This window comes from Neltuma alba, unplaced genomic scaffold, assembly GCF_004799145.2.
Source record: "Neltuma alba isolate B1F8T4 unplaced genomic scaffold, ASM479914v2 tig00011705_pilon, whole genome shotgun sequence".
Lineage (NCBI taxonomy): Eukaryota > Viridiplantae > Streptophyta > Magnoliopsida > Fabales > Fabaceae > Neltuma > Neltuma alba.
This window is the reverse complement of record NW_021636342.1, coordinates 644,532-665,528: the sequence shown is the minus strand read 5'-3', so window position 1 is coordinate 665,528 and position 20,997 is coordinate 644,532. Positions and strand designations below refer to the sequence as shown.

At 33.8% G+C, this 20,997-nt stretch overlaps 3 pseudogenes; 2 read left to right on the top strand and 1 right to left on the bottom strand.

The window, feature by feature from the left end:
• Positions 1 to 1,830: 1,830 nt before the first annotated feature.
• Positions 1,831 to 9,391, top strand: LOC114717038 (3-ketoacyl-CoA synthase 2-like; annotated as a pseudogene).
• A 1,415-nt stretch (positions 9,392 to 10,806) lies between these two features.
• LOC114717036 (uncharacterized) lies at positions 10,807 to 12,465 on the bottom strand (annotated as a pseudogene).
• A 451-nt stretch (positions 12,466 to 12,916) lies between these two features.
• On the top strand, positions 12,917 to 20,042 carry LOC114717035 (3-ketoacyl-CoA synthase 2-like; annotated as a pseudogene).
• Positions 20,043 to 20,997: the final 955 nt, after the last annotated feature.

The window sequence follows — 20,997 nt, the reverse complement described above, 5'->3', positions numbered from 1 at the left end:
ATCTCATCTTTCTAAATTCGTATTTGTTCCCTGTTTCACCTTACAATACAATGAATTATGGATAAGGCCAATGAAGATGGGTTTGCTGAAAAAATCCAGTACGTGCAAAATTCCTAATTCCTATTTGATTTTTGACTTTTCCACGTGGTTTTGTGCTTCAATGCAATCCTTCGCCTTTTAGTAACTCCGGTCTTCTTATTTTGCCTTCTTAGCATGCCGGACACTCGTAGTTCTGTTCCTTATTTTGGTTTACTGTTCCGATGGGATAATGCTCGGAAGTGGAAAAGGGTCAATCATGAGGAGAAGAATGGACGATGATAGGTTGGAAGAATTTTCAATAATTCTTAGATTTTCCAGTTAGGATATTGTCATACCACGTAAGCATCAGCATTAGCATTTTTCAGTCAAAATGTCATATCTAAACGGTCAACATTGAAGCACTTAACAGCATGGGCGTTTTTGCTCGGTTTTTAAAAGTTTATATGTATTTTTGCCTCTCATATTTTATTATGGTGTCTGATGCTCTTTTTTAATATTTCAATAAGTAAATATGCCCCTTCACCCTTGTTTAAACTGTACCCTCTAGCTAAAATCACCATATATAATAGAGTAGTGGAAGATGACTTTCTTGACCCTTCACGCAGATTAACAACAACAAAAAAAGGTAAAAACGAAAGATTATGAATTTAACAAACTTTATTAATATATGAATTCAATAACTAAATATTATATATATTTTTAATTATAATCATTGCTGTTTGTGTGCATATTTTTTCTAGTTATGTTGTTTGATTTACAAAATACTTTTGGCTAAAATAATATACAAATTATGGTATAATTAATTATCATAAAGATTCCCTTCCCAAAGTATGTGTAAATTAAATGTGAATTAGTACAAGTACACCCCACCACTGGAATACTATTTGTATTATGGGAACCGGTCTCTAAGCTGAGCGCCATGATGGGCACCAAGTGCTCGTCAATTGCCATGGTCGTTTTTGTTGGGCCCAGGCCGGATGATATTAGACACGCTTGACGCCCTTTTCTTTGTTTTTTTTTTTTCGAGGGAAGGGACGCTCTAACTTTTTGCCCCTGAATAAAATTACTACTAACTCTAATCTTTAATGTAAGAAACTCTTTACAGATTAAATTTGTTTCTAAATATGAGATCTTAATATATTTTATTTCTCAATTTTATAATATATTTTTTAAAATATCTATATATTGATTGCAGGCATTCCTATCAAGGATAGTTCCAAATATGATTAAAGAGGACAATTTAAGAAAGTCAACATACACTTGTTATAATTGACCAACTTAACTGACTTTCTTAATGTCCCCAAATTAGTGATTTAGCTTTATATTAAGGATTGAATATTGTATTTTTCTAATAATTTCTACGTTCTATTAATATAAGAGTTAAATAATTAATTTGTGAATGTTAAGAAAATTAGTTAAAGTAATTATTTCTATTAAATAAGTATTATCTTTTTTAAAATATTTTTATTAATCATATACAGTAGAATGAAAACCCTTTAACATGTTCAATCACCATATAGACAACTTTGTAAGAAAAAAAGAAGAATAAATATGGGAAACAAAATTAACTAAGATCTCATATTTATAATCAAATTGAATCTTTAACTATTCTTATATCTGGGACTGATGTATGCATCTATATTGGAATTAATATTTGAAGAATAACTATATTTTATTAAATATTTGGAATTAATAGAAAAAAAATGAAAATTTTTGTGCATATCACCAGGATTATCACGCATTCAATGCCCAGGATTTCTTCCTTAACTAGTAGAACACTGCGTTTCGGTGATGAGCATACGGTGCTCATCGCCCGCTCAGCAGCGAAACTGGATCCCACAAAGAGAATTCTCAAGTACTACCGCTACTACTTGGCCTCCTTCGTTCAAGATCATGATGAACGTACCGCTCATTTCCTTTTTAGTTGCAGCTTCATCTTCTGCCTCTATTCACCAGTTCAACTATCTTCGTCCAGATCTAATGGTTTCTTGCTTCTCTGCAATAATATTCCTCCTAGCCCTAGCCATCATCTTCCATCACTTGAAGAGACAACCAACGAAGGTAAACCTAGCAGACTTCGCATGCTACAAACCAGAAGATTCTTGTGCCGTCACAAAGGTCATGTTGGTGGAAAGAGCAAAGAAGGTTGGGAATTTATCAGAGGAGAACTTGAAGCGTTGCATTAAGATTTTTGAAAAGTCAGGCGTGAGACCTAAGACCTACACAGTTCCAGCTCTATTGGAGATCCGAAGGCGTCTCTGGTTGAAGCATGGAAGGAGATAGAGAGTGTGTTTTTCGCAGTTGTTGATGAACTTCTGTAGAAAACATATTGGGTCCAACCTAAGGATATAGGAATTATCGTCATCAATTGCAGTACGTTTTGTCCGGAACCGTCTTTGTGTGATAGGATTGTGAATCGATATAAGCTCAGAGATAATGTATTGTGCTACGACCTTAGTGGCATGGGATGTAGTGCTGGGGTTCTCGCTGTTGACTTTGCCAAACGCCTCCTTCAGGTATATTCTCGTACTCTTGATTTTAACGATGTTGTTTCAATTAAACGCATGATTGAACACATTAATTTTTCATGTAAAACCTACAAGTCCTGTGGCATGAGTCCTGTATTAGAGAGCCTCACAAGTGGGATGTGGTTCATAATTAATTTTAAGGGGCTTTCCCACCCTACAGACTAATTAATATCCTTTAAGACCTGCACTTCCTTTGGACTTGTACATTATAACATGAGTGTTCCTTTGGGATGCGCTCTTTCTTTGGCTTTCTACATGTTTTGATGAAGAGGCCGATGCTCATAGAGAAGGCTACCCACAAAGTGTTTTTATAGGCAATTGAATAAATTTAAAGTGCTATGGAGTAGAGCCACTTGGAGGGATATTGGCTCTCGAACGAGGTGTATTGTTATGATTTATAAACCATACATTTGAAAATATTAGAAGTGCAGTATGATTTATAAGTTTATTCTAACCCAATAAACTAGTCTTTTGGGACAGGCTCTTATTTTATACTCATACTCATAACTACTCCTTGAGCTGGCTCCAAACTTAAACGCGTAAATAATAATACTGCTTCACAATATTGAACTTGCGCCATGTTATGCCTTCCAAACTTTTGGCTTGAACATCGTTGTTGAACCCGAAAATGTATGCTAACCTTTAGATATACACAATATAGTGAAAGAGACTATGTGCGGCGGGGAAGGGAAGAAAAAGAATGGGAAAAAGCGTACGCACATGCTTTATTAATTTTTCAAAAATTTATTTTGATGATGCTTCTTGTTTTTCTTTAAATTTAGTTCTTTCTAGTTTCAATGTTGGTAACCGAGGCTTATAGTTTAAATTATTTGATCTTTTTTTTTCAGTAGATAAGTTGTTGAATTCTATATCGATAATTTGGATAAGTATTTTTAATGTTAAAAAATGGTACTTCATGCAATCAATGATTTAGATAAGTTGATATGGATAAAGTATATCCATATTTTTAATGCGATCCAACATTGGATTTTTTTTTTTTTAACCAGCGATCTAATATTGGTTAGAGCTGTGAGCAATTATTTATGTTTTTGTTATCAATCTTCTAATAAAGTACGTAAGAGTGTACGAGTACTTTTTAGGGGAAAAATTGATCTTGTGAAGTCGAGTCATGACGTTCTATACTCACATCATTCAGATAACACAATATAAGTTGCACGTGTTTGCATTTATTTATATTTTTTGCTAACTATTTTCAAGTAAAACTAAAAAATGATTTTTTTTAAAAAATAAAACTCGTGTTGTTAGCTATAACAATTATACATTTATTTACACGCATCACATGTTAACATATTGTTATTGAAAAATCAATTTAATCTCTGATCTGGCTTGAAAGTCAATGCTACGAGATCAAGTTTAAATTAAATTATTTTTAATGCAATAATTTTTGTCATGAAATTCTGTCAGTATATATATTGTTGCGTTACATCTTTTCCAGTATATCAATATATATGTTGTTGTGTTACATTAATATATGTCCAATATTTTTTAAATGTATTGGTTAAAATAGAATGAAAGCAGCCGATGGAGTGGCCGCCACTTAATTGTTTGTGGGTCTTGTAATGACGATGTGATGTGTCTTCGATTAATTAGTTTAGGTAGTTATAAGAATTGTGGGATGGTAGCTCCTATCATTAATGTCATAATTATCGTTTAAATTAATGTGAAACTACTCATGAACCTAAATGTGTAAATATTATTGTAAATAAATAAATAATATTAAAAAGCGTGTAAGTTGTAGCAATTAAAATTACATAAAAAGCAATTTTTAATTGGGGCTTAAGTTCTTTTTTTCCTTTTTGGGCTGATATGGCTTAAGTAAAAATAATAAATATAAAAAAAATCTAAATTCCATTATGTAAAAGGGTGTCGTCGGTCTAATGGGTTTAAACTTCAAAATCTTAAATGCTTATGTTTAAGACATTAGCTAACATATCATATTAAATTGGGAAAAAATTTTCATTGATAATTTTATTGATAAGAAGGACATAAATCATAGTATCAACAATTTAAACTTTTCTGAGTACTGATATGCTCATTGTATAAAAATTTATCTCCTTCTTACTAATAAAATTTTCAATGGAAGACTTCTCCTTAATTTTTCTTTTTGGTGGATAATAGAGCTTATTGATAACTTAAAGAATAATCATTAACAACTTAAAGTATAATAATTAATAATTATTATAGTAGATATTGACAATTCATATATTATATTTTTGTGATGTGCTAAGAAAATATTATTAATACTCGTCGTGATAATTGTTAATCATTATACCTTGAGTTGTTAACAATTGCTCTTTCAATTATTAACACATATTTAAAAAAATAAGGATAGTTTGATAATTAAACAAATAAAATCTCTTGCAATGAGTTCTCTTAGGACTCTAGAGTAATTTAATGATTTTAAGAGATCTTTCTGTGGTGGGACCTTGTGGCAATTTTTTCAAAAATTGTCAAGTCCTTTTTACTAATAAAATTTTCAATGGAAGACTTCTCTCTAATTTTTATTTTTGGCGGATAATAGAGCTTAAGTAAAAATAATAAATATCTAAGAGAAATTCTTAAATTCCATTATGTGATAACACTTGCGTCCTAACTCGTACGCCATGGTGCCGAGCACTGAAAGTGGAATCTCAAGCTTATACTTAGGCAACAACCCCTCAATGCTCCTCGTCAACTGTCTCTTTCGCATGGGTGGTTCTGCTTCTCTTCTCTCTAACCTTCCTTCAGATCGTCATCGTTCCAAGTACCAAATCATGAACACACTTTGTACCCACATGGCTTCCCATGACAGAAGCTACAACTGTGTCCAACAACAAGAAGATGAGCAACAACACATTGGTTTTGCCATCTCAAAAGACCTCATGAACATTGCAGGCCAAGTCCTCAAGTCTCATATCACATCTCGCCCCATTGGTCCTTCCTGTCTCAGAAAAATTCTAGTTTCTAATAATGTTTGTGGGAAGGAAGGTTTTTAGAATGAATATTGAAGCTTATGTTCCAGACTTTAAGTTGGCTTTTGAGCACTTTTGTATTCATGCTGGAGGAAAGACAGTGTTAGATACAATGCATAAGAGTCTTGAGCTTGAAGATTGGGACATAGAACCTTCAAGGATGACTTTTTACAGGTTTGGGAATACATCTTCAAGTTGTGTGTGGTATGAGTTGGCTTATTGTGAAGCCAAAGGAAGAATCAAGAAAGATGACAGAATCTGGAAATTAGCATTTGGGTTAGGATTTAAGTGTAATAGTGCAGCGTGGGTCGCATTGGACAATATTGATTCAGGTTCATTAAAGAATGCATGGACTCGTGACATTCATGAATTTCCTGTCAATGCTGCTGCCTCTCAAAACTCTTAGATTGAACAGCTGAATCAGCCAAGGGAAGAAAGAAGGAGGACCCTGGCTTAGCACAAGCGGATTTTACGTTGTTCATGTGGTGAATTCCTTTCTTAATGTCTATGCTTTTCAAAGCTCATTAGATAATACTCCTCCGGTCCTTAATATAAGACTCACTTAACTAATTTGATTAGATTAAGAAAGTTAGATAAGTTAGTTAATTATAAGAAATATGACACGTTTTTCCTAAAATATCATAATCATCTTTCTTAATATCCCATCTTTCTCTTATACTTAATTATGGTTGAGGGAGTATCATAGGAGTAATTTAGAGAAAATTGATAAATATTAGAAATAGGTCTTATATTTAGGACCAACCAACTCAACAATTGGGTCTTATATTAAAGACCGGAGAAGTAAATGGAGCAGGAGAAGCCTATTTTAGTAGAAGTGGTATTTATGTTACTCATGAATTCCCTATTAAGGTTGCTTCTCAAAATTCCTAGATTCAGCAGGAAAGCCTCTATTTTTAGGGAAAATGACATTAAGGTCCCATGGAGAAGAAAATACATCAAATAGGTCCCCTGAAATCTCATAATTTTTCTGACGTCCCAAAGGGACCTCAGTGCAATTTTCAGAATCCACAAATTACTGTCTTGCCCTGCCCTTGCCATCAGAAACAAAACAGGAGAAGTTCATTTGGGTGAGGAATTCCTGTGCAATATGCTTGAGAGAGAAGACATAGGAAAAGAGGGAAGGAGCCATTGATGATGAAATATCTTCTCCATTACCATTAGTGAACTCCAAAGAGCTTCCATGTGAATCTCCACAAATGTTCAAGTGTGGAACTTTCTTTCCTCTCCTCTCCTACCTTTCTTGATAGATTGTACATTTGTTTGGGAATGGAAAATCAGAAAATCATTTTTGTCTTTTTGGGTTGCTTGTGGGTGGTTTTGGAAATGGGATTCACAAGTTAATCAATAGGAAAGCTGTGTTTTTTGTTGATGTGTGTTAGTGATTTAAGTTGGGTGTGTAGGATGATCATGAGTGCTCTGTTTTTGGGTTTCTTGTGGGTGATTTTACTCTGTTTTGATGTTAGTTCAGTGGCAAAGGAAGAAGAAGATGAAGGTTAGTGTGGGTGAAAACCCTTAGGACGAAATGGGATATTGTGTTGTCAATCAAGCCGCAATAGTTGTCAATGTGTGCCGCGACGCTTGTCAATGCAGCTCCTTAAGTTGTCAATAACAGTTGCGTGCTTCTTGATGCAGGTTTAAGTTACTGATGGGATTCACAAGTTAATCAATAGGAAAGCTGTGTTTTTTGTTGATGTGTGTTAGTGATTTAAGTTGGGTGTGTAGGATGATCATGAGTGCTCTGTTTTTGGGTTTCTTGTGGGTGATTTTACTCTGTTTTGATGTTAGTTCAGTGGCAAAGGAAGAAGAAGATGAAGGTTAGTGTGGGTGAAAACCCTTAGGACGAAATGGGATATTGTGTTGTCAATCAAGCCGCAATAGTTGTCAATGTGTGCCGCGACGCTTGTCAATGCAGCTCCTTAAGTTGTCAATAACAGTTGCGTGCTTCTTGATGCAGGTTTAAGTTACTGATGGCGAGTACGTCTGGAAAACATTTATTTTGCTTTGTTCACATAGGGGGAAGTTTATAAATGCTGGAGAAGATGATATGAGATATGTGGGAGGTAGTGTAAGAACAACCAATGTAAAGGAGGGCACAAGTTATGAAGAATTGAAGGAAATTGTATCATCAATTGTTGGACAAGAAAGCAACTCATTTCTTCTGAAATTCTCAATTGTGTGAAGGGAATTTTTTTGTACATGGATACACACCAATAGTTAGTTTTGTAATTATATGCAACCCCTATGTTTTTTTTGGGATGGATTGTGAAATAGGTGTAGTTTTATATATATAAAGGTATAAATGAAAGTTGGCTATGAATTGGTATATTAGATTCTGCTATCATTTTAGTTGTCATTACCTGCACCCTGTATTGTCATTAGACCTGTTATGACTTATCAATAGAGCACTGGGACTTGTCAATTAATTTGCTAATATAAGTTGTTAACAATATGAATTCAAGTTACTTAACATGTTTTAGTATCATATGATATTTTCAATCACTTTATCATATTATATTTTGGTTATATTGTCATATATAATCATTATTAATGAAGTGTCAATGGTGACACTATGACTTATCAATGGTCGAACTGTGAATGATAGTACTATGACTTGTCAATAGTGGCACTATGATTTATCAATAGTGGCATACTGACTTGTCAATGGTAGCACTATGACTTGTTGTTCGTCGAATAACTTCTTAAAACGATTGGGTGCCGCAATGAATATGATCAGGAGCCGCGATGCCTTACACAGAATGACAGCTACTTGGGACAGATGGGGGAGCCGCGACGGATATGGTCAGACGTCGCAACGAATTATCAATTGTCAATGGCGGCACACTGACTTGTCAATGGTAGCATTATAACTTGTCAATGGTGACATTATGACTTGTTAATAGTGGCACACTGACTTGTCAATAGTAGCACTGTCACTTGTTGTTTATCGAATAACTTCTTAAAAGGGTTGGGTGCCGCGGCGGATATGATCAGGAGCCGTGACGCCTTACACAGAATGACAGCTCCTTGGAACAGATAGGGGAGCCGCGGCGGATATGGTCAGATGCCGCGGTGAATTATCAATTGTCAATCGTGGCACACTGACTTGTCAATTGTGGCATTATGACTTGTCAATAGTAGCACTGTGACTTGCCAATGGAGCACTGTGACTTGTTAATGAAGGCACTGTCCCTTATCAATTGAATATAAATTTGAGTAACACCTTCTTCTTAATAATTATATTTTAATGCAAATATTACTTAACATTATAAATAAATGACACGTTCAGTTGTAAAAATTTTGAATATCACTTGTTAATATTCACACATTTATTTGTTATGAAATTGTTAATATCACTTGTCATTAACTCCTATTATATTAATTGTTATTTTGGATAACTCAAGTTGTTAATTTCTACGCTGAGTGCTGTTGAGCTATACAGAATGTAGAATTTCAAAAGAAATGAGTTACTTTCTTCTCCAGCAATTGATGATATAATTTTCTTCAATTCTTCATAACTTGTGCCATCCTTTATATTTGTTGTTCTTACACTACCTCCCACATATCTCATATCATCTTCTCCATCATTTATAAACTTTCCCCTATGTGAACAAAGCAAAATAGATGTTTTTCAGACGTACTCGTCATCAGTAACTGAAACCTGCATCAAGAAGCACGCAACTGTCATTGACAACTTAAGGAGCTATATTGACAAGTGTTGTGGCATACATTGACAATTATCGCGGCCTGATTGACAGCACAATATCCCATTTCGTCCTAAGGGTTTTCACCCACACTAACCTTCATCTTCTTCTTCCTTTGCCACTGAACTAACATCAAAACAGAGCAAAATCACCCACAAGCAACCCAAAAATAGAGCACCCATGATCACCGTACACACCCAACTTAAATCACTAACACACACCAACAAAAAACACAGCTTTTCTATTGATTAACTTGTGAATCCCATTTTCAAAACCACCCACAAGCAACCCAAAAAGACAAAAACGATTTTTTGATTTCTCATTCCCAAACAAATGCACAATCTGTCAAGAAAGGTAGGAGAGGAGAGGAAAGAAAGTTCCACACCTGAACATTTATGGAGATTCACATGGAAGCTCTTTGGAGTTCACTAATGGTAATGGAGAAGATATTTCATCATCAATGGCTCCTTCCCTCTTTCCTTATGTCTTCTCTCTTAAGCATATTGCACAGGAACTCCTCAGCCAAATGAACTTCTCTCGTTTTGTTTCTGATGGCAGAGGCAGGGCAAGACAGTAATTTGTGGATTCTGAAAATTGCATTGAGGTCCCTTTAGGACTTCAGAAAAATTATGAGATTTCAGGAGACCTATTTGATGTGTTTTCTTCTCCATGAGACCTTAATGTCATTTTCCCCTATTTTTAGCATACAAGTAGTTTTTTAGAATTCGGTGCATGCGTTCATAGCTAACTGTCTTATGTTTAATAGCCAACCATATGTCTAGTTTGAAACATCCAACATTGGCCAAAAAGTGACCCATTAGAAAACTAGTCAAAATGAGTTTTTCTTAATTTTTTAAAATTCTAATAACCCAAAAATATATTACTAATAAATAGGACACTATCGAGTGCTAAATGCAAACACATTTTCTAGCAGGAATTCAAATATTAATTCGCCATATTATAAGGGATTAATACCTTCAGCTAAACCCAACCTCTATTGGTGTAGTATTTTTTTTCTTTTAGTCAAGAGATATTATGAAAATGCATGTTGGGCTTGCACGTTTCTTTGTTTTTTAAAAAAAAAAAAAGGAGGAAGAAGAAAACATTGGGCTGAGGAGCAACTCCCGGAAGTATTAAAATTGGAGCATCATATTGTCGCCCTTTTCTAACACCCTGTCACGCTGACCGTTAATTTGACCACAATTTCCTACGTGGCAGCTGCACCATTCTCACCTCTCCATCTCATCAACACGCTTCAGCGTCTCTCGTTTTCTCTCTCCCTCATTCACTCCTTCACTACTTCCTCTCTCTCTCTTCTCCCTATCAAGTTCATCATCACCATCCCTCCCCAGTCCTTAATGAATCTCGTCTTCCTCCCCTATGGTCTCACTCAACAGCCACTGCTGATTAAGAGCTAGAAAGCCAATTACCTTGATCTCTGCTACGCTGGCATCGCTGTGTTGATGAGAGAGAGAAGAGAGACGGTGGGGCAGAGTGAACAAAATACATTGAAAGTATGGCTCTGAACAAATTGAAAAAGTTACATCAACGTAATGCAGTTCTATACTTGTCTTCCCCACCCACCACCGGCATAGCCACTCCGGGCTTTCCTGGTTTCTCAAAATCTGGCCTATAGGTCTTTCCCACTACAACCTGAACTGAACTTCTAAGTGGGCAAAGCAGTCATCTGAAGGCAACTAGCAGCTGTGAACGCCGTCGTCTTCCTTCATCACCGCACCACGTCCCCCATAATTTCAGCTACGTCCTTTATCATCACGATCGTGCTATTCTTAGTCGCCACCCTCTCCCCCTTGATGTCTTGTTCCAGAGAATTCCACTTAGAGAGCCTTCTGGGAGTACCACATCATTACCATTGTAGGTGAACCTGAGAAGGTCGATGTCGTCGTTCCATTGTGCCGTCTTGCTGGCTTTGAGAGAGAAAGTCTGAGTCTTGGAGAGGATGCTGAGGGTTGCATCCAAGCGTAGTCTCGGCTTCGGCCGCCAGGTCTGTGTCTGACAAAGCGCGCACTGATCTAGAGGTCGGAGTAGAAGACCAAGGCGAAATGTCCATTACTCTTTTCATGGAAGTAGGACGGTGTGTGCGCTGATGGACTTAATGGACGGTGTGTGTGCTGATAGAATTGATGGGGAGAAGAGAGGGAGGAAGCAGAAAAACATTGAATGACGAAGAGAGAAAAATGAGAGATGATAAGGTGTGTTGACGGGATGGAGAGGTGAGAATGATGCAGCTGCCACGTAGGAAATTGTGGTCAAAATTAACGGTCAACGTGAGTGGGTGTTAAAAAATGGCACATTGCTCCAATTTTAATACTTTCATGCGACATTACTCCTAAAAAAAACTTCTGGATATTCATAGCTTCTACGTGAAAACTTTTGGGGGAAAAAATAAACCTTATTCCATTTTATTATATAGCTCCGAAGAACATCATGAGCTTTGTATTGAATAAAATTATCCTCATTGCTGCTTAGAGTCTGTTTGGCAGAGCTTCTAGGGGCTTAAAAGTTACTTATCTCATGCCATAAGTTCCTTTGAAATTTCAGCACCTATTTGGCTGAACTTTTGGCCTATCCTACTTATGCATTAAAAGTTAGATTCAGAAGCACAGTTGCTTAAGCGGAAAAAAACAGAGAGAGAGAGAGAGAGAAGGCTATTTATAACTTATTAAAAGCTACTTATGGGCCTATCCTACTTATCACTTATCTTTTTATTTAATCATAATCGAAACAATTTTTTTACACAATCTAATTTTATAAACTAACTTTATAAAATTCAATTCAAACATAAATCATATTACCCAATTTAATCGTCTCTCAATCTAATATTTTTAAAAGTCAAATTAAAAATAAGCTATTTTTCTTACCGCTAATCCAAATCGACTTTTAAAATTCTCAATTAGTTGTACCACAAAGAGAAAAGTTCTCAATTGGTGAACTAAAACAAGACAAAAGTTGACCACTGCACTGTTTGTTTTGTAGATTGTTTTGACATGAACAAGTAAAATAATTTAATATTTCCATTCTTATTTTACATATATTGGACATATTTTAATTTAATATAAACTACAGAGTTTAAAATAGTATATTTCAAAATTAAAGAATATCTTATTCAACTATAATTATATATATGGACATTTCAACAACTATTAATCTCAAACGTACGTATAGAGAATTTTCAAGCGCCATTGCTGCTTAATTAATTAACCTTCAACATCAACATGATGAACCTATCATGGCTCTGTTTTGGTGAGCGTTTGAGCACTAGTTAAGTAGCTTTAGAAGACATAAGCACGATTGGCTTCTTGATAGGATGTTTGGTTTAGTTTTTGTTCAATCTTACTTATAGCCAAAAACTGCGATTCTTAAGCCCGATTTAAGAAGTAGGATTCTCCAGCTTATAGCTTATGAAATCGTGCTTTTAAGGCAACTTTGGGAGCAATGATCCTCGTCTTCATCATGCTAGGAGAGGGAGAGTTCACCGATTGGACCTTCTTCAAGTGGCCGACGAGACTGGTTATGCACTGTTCATCTTCTAATTTTTCACGGCTAGCAGAGCACAAATGAGGAGCTGGAGGGCAACTAGATATGGAGTTGAGGGAACACAGATCTAAGAACAAATGAGCACAAGTTTAGAGAGATGAAGAAGTTGATGGCCGCTATACCCATGGTGTTTATTCTTCGAGCTGGAAGAAGAGAGGAGTTCTGTGACTGTTTCAAGGGAGTGAAAGCCGACGTTTGTTGGGTATTGAAGCAATCAAAGGTGGGATGATTCTACTCCATTGACTGTTATCTTCACTGTATAATAATTTTTAATTTAAGTATATTTTATTTATTAAATTTAAATTTAACTTACTCCTTACTAAAATAATTTAACATTATTATATTATGTAACTTGATCATTCTTTTTCATTTTTTATTATTGAATGGAAGTCATACCCATTTTAGTAATTTTGCAAACTAAACTTGCTTATTCAATCATAATCCAAACAACTTCTACTTGTATCCAATCTAACTTCTCCAAAAGCCAATCCAAATATAAATCACATCAACCAATCTAATTTTTTCAAAAGCCAAATTGAAAATAAGCTACTTTTTTTACCACCAATCCAAATGGGCACCATATTATGTTCTTTGCATTTTTCCTCCTGATAAGCCTAGAAGGCATTTTTCTTCACTCAAGGAGACAGCCAAGAAAAGCATACTAAGCAGACTCAATTTGTATGCTATACAAACCAAACGAAACTGTAGTGGACGAAGCCAAGAGCAGGTCTTGAAGATTCCAGAAATATCTGGTTTGGAACTTATGAGGCCGAGATCCCACCTAAAGTTGTCTTTAGTTGAGGCAAGGAAAGGGACAGAGACTTTATTGTTTCTACCAAACTCCAATGAATAAATTTGAACATTGCATTATCAATTTCGTGCTCACTTTTGTCATGGAATTAGAGGTTTTTTTTTTTTGCCAGTATAAAATTTGGGAATTTTAACCCCCTTTAACTGCAATCCTTTGAGGAAAAGTATTCCAAGAGATTACCGTAATATAATAACAAGATGCATGATGTGTATTAACGCGTTGCTGAAAAAGTAGATGATATACTATCAAAAAAAAAAAAGTAGATGATATATGTGCAGTCTCTTGATTGTGTATTATAATCCTATGAATAAATTTGAAAAATTCATTATCAATCCCTTTCATTTTTTTTCTAAGTACGTATATCCTCTTATTAGAAGTAATTCTATTCGAGATACTGTCAAACATTAAATGTGAGAATTCGAATCTTGACTCCTACAGTTGTTTTATTGATAAGAATCTCGAGTAGAATAGTGAAGGAAAAAAAGTAATTAGGTGTGTTCCATGCACAAAGTATTGAAAATGGAACTCCTCCTTTGTTTTTCATTTTTGGCAGGGATAATTAATTTAGAGATTCTTGTAGTTTTTCTCAGTTTTAAATTAGGTCGTTAAGATTTTTTTTTTTAATTGGATCCTCTAACTTTTTGGCGTTAGTGTTGAAAAATTCCGTTACATCTACTCCTTCCCCACCATTCTTCAGACATTTTACTTCTCCCTTCGGTTTCTCCTGCTCCTTGTTCTTGAAGGTCCATTGCGCGGTCAAACTCAATTCTACTTAGGATTGATTTTAGCAAAGTGCTGAAGAAGGTCAGAAGATTCAATAAATTAAAAACGGAAAAAAAAAACTAAGGAAAACTATAGAGATGTCCAAATTAGTTCTCCTATTCTGTTATTTGTAATTCCTGTACGTTTTGATATAAATCCATCCGGTCACTTTTTTTATACGAAGGAAAAGAAAAAGAAAAGGAAACTAAATGCCCCAAATCAAGTCTGAATATGATTTATAGTGTGGGATTAAATTTGGAATGATATATTGCCATGCTAATGGATTGAGTTTAGCATAAAGGGCTAGTTCTTAGTGAACCAAGATTTAAATTTTTGCTAGGAGATGTGTTCACATTTAGTGCCTAACGGTGTCTCGAATAAAATTGCCTCCAATAGGAAGATGCCTGTGCCTAAAAAAAAAAACTGCAATGACATACTAACAAGCTATTGGTTGATAGAGTTAGTGGTCTCACTCTTGTAAGAACACAAATTCAAATCTTGAAAAGTACATTTGTTAGGAGGATTTTAACCTTAACTTATTCAGTCTGACATAAATTAGTTTTAAGTATAAAGTGACTTGAGGAAACTATGATGAGTTATGTCAAAGAAAAAATTGGAATGACATGAAAAGGTGCAGTAACAAATTTTCAGCTGTGCAATAAAAGAATATCAATATGTTTATATTTCCTTATCCAATATATACTATCAAGATACTAGCTTTTTAATTTTCCTCACATATTTTGTTATATATTTAAGTTTTAATTTAAATACGTACGATATTATTTTAATGAGATATATAGATCAAAGGGCAAGATGTAATTTTCCATCAAATAAGATGTCATTATATATTAAAAGCTATAGTGAATAAATGACATTATGTTTTTTCCAAAAGAAAAAAACAATAACCACACAGGAAAGGATATACTTGGGGTGGCAATTCATATATGTTACAAAATGTGAGTTTAAACGTTATTTCTATGGTCAATACGTCATTCAAAATGTGAGCAATATGAATTTAAAAAGGACAAACATTCACAAATACAATAAAGGATGACCTGTGTTCTTACTGGGAAAAACTTGGTCGGACAAAAATGCCATCTCACTTTTCTTCACTTTTCCTCCTCAATGGCCTATATGGTGGAAACTACAGTTTTTACAAGCTTTTAATTAAAATTTTTTTAACATCCGCAGCGCATTTATAATTTATTTTACCAGATCTATGAATCAATTTATTTTCCAATAGGGCCCTTAATAAAAATATTGTTGAAAGACGAGATAATTTTAACTTATAATTAACTAATTTTTCTGATTTATACAAAATAATTAAGAATAACTTTAAAATAGGACAGAGTGAGTACGGATTTGGTTCCGTGGTTGATAAATGCCTTTTTCCTATGGACACTTCAACAACCATTAAATAATACTAGCTTTGGTTTTTAGTATACAAGTTAGTTGGCTAATTTGATTAGATTAAAAAATTACATAAGTTGGTTATGTCTAATAAATAGGTGTTGTATTTTTTAAAATACCCGTGTTAATCATGCATATTAGCTAGAGCTACCATATGATAAAATATTTAACATGTGTAACTACTACAAAAATATCTTAAAAATAGATAAATATTAGGAACACAGTGGATTGGGATATTATATTTAAAACCAAATTGAAAATCAAACTAATTCATATATTAAGGACCGGAGGTAGTATTGCATAGGATTATAGCATCACACTACGGGATTTTCATATCAAATAATTTATTTGTGTGAGTAACGTAATTATCTTTGTAATAATGGGTTTCATGGTTCGGTAGTTTCTTCGTTTTTTCCGTTTTTAACGACAAGTACATAACTTAAGGCCAGAGGGATGCAGTCGTCGAATGTTATCATTTAAGAATTAAAATGTGCAATATTATGTTCTCCTCTAATACTTAATATAGAATCTAGTTATAGAGTTGGTTTTAACCCTAAATATAGATTAATTTCTCATATTTATTAATTTTTTTAAATCATTCCTATTAATATTTCCTCAACCATAATGAAGTATAAGAAAGAGGAAAGATATAAGAAAGATAATTAAAATATTTTAGAAAAACATGTTATATTTATTATAATTAACTAATTTACCTAACTTTCTTAATCTAATTAAATTAGTTAAATTGGTTTTATATTAAAGACAAGAAGAGTATTATATTTTTAACATAATTAATCCATCGGTGAGTTACTGATTACCTTACGAAAGTGCAAAATAAAACATCACAATCTACATTTCAACAGATATTCAATTCTTTATAAGTTGAAATGAATTAATGTGCACTACTTAGGGGTAGCCCATTCACTAAAACCGTACCACCAAAATTGAGAGGAAGCTTATTGATTGTTTATATTCAAAAGAAGATTGTAAATAACTTTTTTAATTAAAAACATGCAGAAATTCCATACATCAATTGAGTATGACAGAGTATGATGATTCTGTTGAGAAAAAAATGTAAGATTCCGATCACTAATACATATATGGGTGGTAAAACAATTATATTGTATCTGTTTTGATGTTGTTATATTTTTTTATTTTCTTATTATCAAATTTTATTAATTTTATTAAATATTTATTCTTATATAGGAAACTATTTAATTAAAATTATAAATTTTTCTAATTATTAATGCGTGCGCGCATATATATCTTCTAATTATACATTAAATTTACTAAATACGGGGCAATGCATTTTAACAAATATTTAACCATAGTTATATGATTTCTACATGAACATATTTGGTTACATTTTGGTTAATCAAAGTATTTACAAATCATGAAAAATATAAATCACCCCAAAACTTTATACAAAACATGATCTCATAATCTAGCTCAACAAACCAGTCTACCAAAAAACAAAACCCGTAGTTTCTCCTAGGTATAACCAAAAAAATAATGTAATTTTCATCTAATTAACTTTTCTCTATATATAAGCTCAAAAAAATGGAGAATTCTCAACTGCCATCACCGCGCTTATCCTGCACCCTTTAAGACTATGAGCCAACTGTTCGTATCGTTTCTATAGTAGCAGCTTCGGCTTTTGTTTTCATTCATAAGTTCAATTATCTTCAATCATCCCTGCATGTTTCTTGCTTCTCTACATTTCTCCTCTTAATAACCCTAGCCATTTATCACCATTTTAAGAGAAAACCAAGACCAGTATACTAAGTAGACTTTGCATGCTACATACCAAACGATTCTTCTGCTGTCACCAAGGAAAGGGTGCTGGAAAGAGCGAAGACCATTTTGGAATCAGAACAGCGCTTGAAGCTTGCGAAGAAGATTTTAGATAAGTCTGACATAGGACCTAAGACGTACATTTCTCAGGCTTTATTGGAAACCCCAACAAATACATCTCTAGTTGAAGCAAGGAAAGAGACAGAAGCTATATTTTTCAGCGCTATTAATGAACTTCTGGAGAAAACATGGGTTCAACCAAAGGATATAGGAATTCTTGTTGTGAATTGTTCAGTATTTTGCCTTGCACCATCTCTCTGTGACACCATTGTGAATCGATATAAGCTCAGACATAAGATATTGTGCTATAATCTTAGTGGCACGGGATGTAGTGCTGGGGTTCTTGCTATTGACTTTGCCAAACACCTCCTTCAGGTACGTATTCTCTTAATTTTAAATTTAATATTTTTAGAGTCTCAGTTTTGGTGACATAAACTTATCATATTGATATATACTCACATGAGCTTCATTCATATTATCATAACATAGTCACATCCTAACTCATACGCCATGGTGCTGAGCACTGAATACTCAACCTCGGGCGCGTATAAGGGAAAGAACCCCTCCATGATCCTCCCAGGTTGTCTCTTTCGCATGGGTGGTTCTGCTTTGATTTTGTCCAACCATCCTTCAGATCGTCTTTGTTCAAAGTACCAAATCATGAACACACTTCGTACGCACATGGCTTCCGACACTACTACCAAAAAAAAACATTTAAAGGCAGTTAAAATGAGCTTTTTAGGTAGTTTTGAGAGTGATGTATATGCCATTGATGTAAAATGTAGAGGATTTCATGGCGTTTAAGAACCGCCGTAGTATGTGACTTTTCACGACGGTTATATAAATAACCGTCGTGAAAAGTTTTTTTGTTTGTTTACTTTTTAGTTTATTGTAATAGCACCATGTAGCTTCACAAAGTCACTAAGATTTAATAAAGGTAAAATCAAAGACTCAGATCTGATAAAATTCATGAATTTCATGCTGTCAAACTCTAATCTACAAAATGAGGGAGAGAGAAATCAGATTTATTCAAGCTTTTAAGTATTAAAGTATGTTTAAAAAAGAAAAAGGAATAAAAATAAAATCTATTTAAACTCAGATCAGACATCATATTTTAAACTAAAGAAAACAATCAAACTACAAAAACTATGAAACCTATGGAAAGAATGGAGGAGAAAGGGTGAAAAACTCACAAATAAGAATGAAGAGGATGAGGTGATGGTGACGGCAACAGCGATGGTGATGGAAGAACATGGCGGAGATGATAGAAGTAACGAATAAATGCCAGCAAAGATAAGAGGAGGGAGAAAATCAAGTAATGACGGTAATGGGAGATATGAACTCTAACTCTAAAAAGTAAAAACTATTGCGTGATGAATAAGGTTTTAAAATTCTAATAGGCTTTTTATGATAGTTATTTAAAAAATAACCATGAAAAGTATTTTTAATAGCGGTTTTTAAGAAAACCACCATTAAAAGAACTTTTCAGTGCGGTTTTTTTTAAATAACTGCCCTTAAAAGTAAAATTTACTTCCCTATAATTACAAAAATATTACTGTCATGTTTTTTACAGTATTTTTTTCTTATGACTACCATAAATTAGCATTATGAAAGCTCTTCTTTTTCTTTTTTTTGTAGTAGTGTGATGACAGAAGCTACAATTGTGGCTAGAGAAGATGAGCAACTACAGATTGGTGTTGCGATCTCAAAAGACCTCATGAATGTTGCCGGTCAAGGGCTCAAGTCTCACATCACACATCTCTTGCCCCACTGGCCCTTCCTCTCTCAGAAAAATTGAAGTTTCTTGTAAATTTTGTGGAAAGGAAGGTTTTAAGGTTTGTGTTTGACACAAAACATGGAAAATAAAGGATAAGGATTGAAATTGAGAGTGAAAAATTTTATTAAAAGAGTGTTTAGTATGAGTAATTATTTGACACTTAGGATTGGACAAATCATATATATGGGATTAAAGAATACTACTGGGGAAGGTAGTATTCTCTAATACCATTTGCATAAGATTGCCTAATCCCAAGTGTTAAAAAATCACTCATGCTAAATATCTTTTTAACACATGGTTTCAATCCTAATCCTAATTCTTACTCTTCATTTTATGTTTCATACCAAATGGAATCTTAAGGTGAAGATTGAAGCTTATGTTCCGAACTTCAAGTTGGCTTTTGAGCACTTTTGTGTTCATGCTGGAGGAAGGGCGGTGCTAGATGCAATGCAGAAGTGTCTTGAGCTTCAAGATTGCGATGTGGAGCCTTCGTGGATGACGCTGTATAGATTTGGGAATATATCTTCGAGTTCATCGTGGCATGAATTGGCTTATTGTGAAGCCAAAGGAAGAATCAAGTTGGTTCTTTTTCGCAAGGAAGATGTATGAATAATGTAGAAAAACATCAATCGCTATGTTCTTACTGTTTCATCTTATTTTTAATCAGATTTCTCTAATTTGTTTCCTTTTCATTTGGTCATTATAATTTCACGTGATTTAAATCAGGTTCTTCTAGTTTTTTTCCTTTTTCTCATGTCCTTATAGTTTTAATTGATTTTTAATTAGGTACCTGTAAATTTTTTAAGTTAGATGAAACTATAAAAATAACATAGACACAATTAAAACTTGGTCAAACTATAAATACTCTATTTGATCCTATTTATAAGCCTTAAATTTGAGATTTAGAAAGGAGTGTGGTCTATTTTATGAGCTTCAATTTAAAATTTATCTTAATATTTAATGTATTTTTCTAATTTTGTTCTTAAATTATTTATTCTCTCTGATGTATCATGCTTTTTTTAATCACAGTATCCCACACATCCTCTCTCATTCTTTTTCATTTATTACAAGGACATTTTTAAAAACAAAACCATATTTTTAATCTATTTATTGTTTTTAACTAATTTTAACTAACAGTTTTTTATTCATCAAAATAATTATTTAAAACTTATAATAAGGGCCAGATGGAGTGTCTAATTAAAAAAAAAAAGAACCTACTTAAAAATTAAGTGCAATTACAGGACCTGAAATTTAATTTTTGGGATAAGTAGCGCTGGGCCAATGTTATTGGTGAGTCCAGTCCATGTTCTCTGAAGCCCGTTTCTGTACGAGTCACTGAGCTTTGTGATGTTTCGTGCAATTTTAACTGGTGATTCTCGTGTTACAAACAGCTTGGGTCTAGCAAAAGGCTAACCCTCCTAACATGATGAATTAAAATTTAAATTTGTATTAAAAGAGGTACTCATAATTAATATCTGACAGTATTTTGAACAAAATTACTTCTAGTAGGAGGATGGCAGTGCTTAGGAACAGAAAAATAAAAATCAGGTGATTCTTGTGTTGC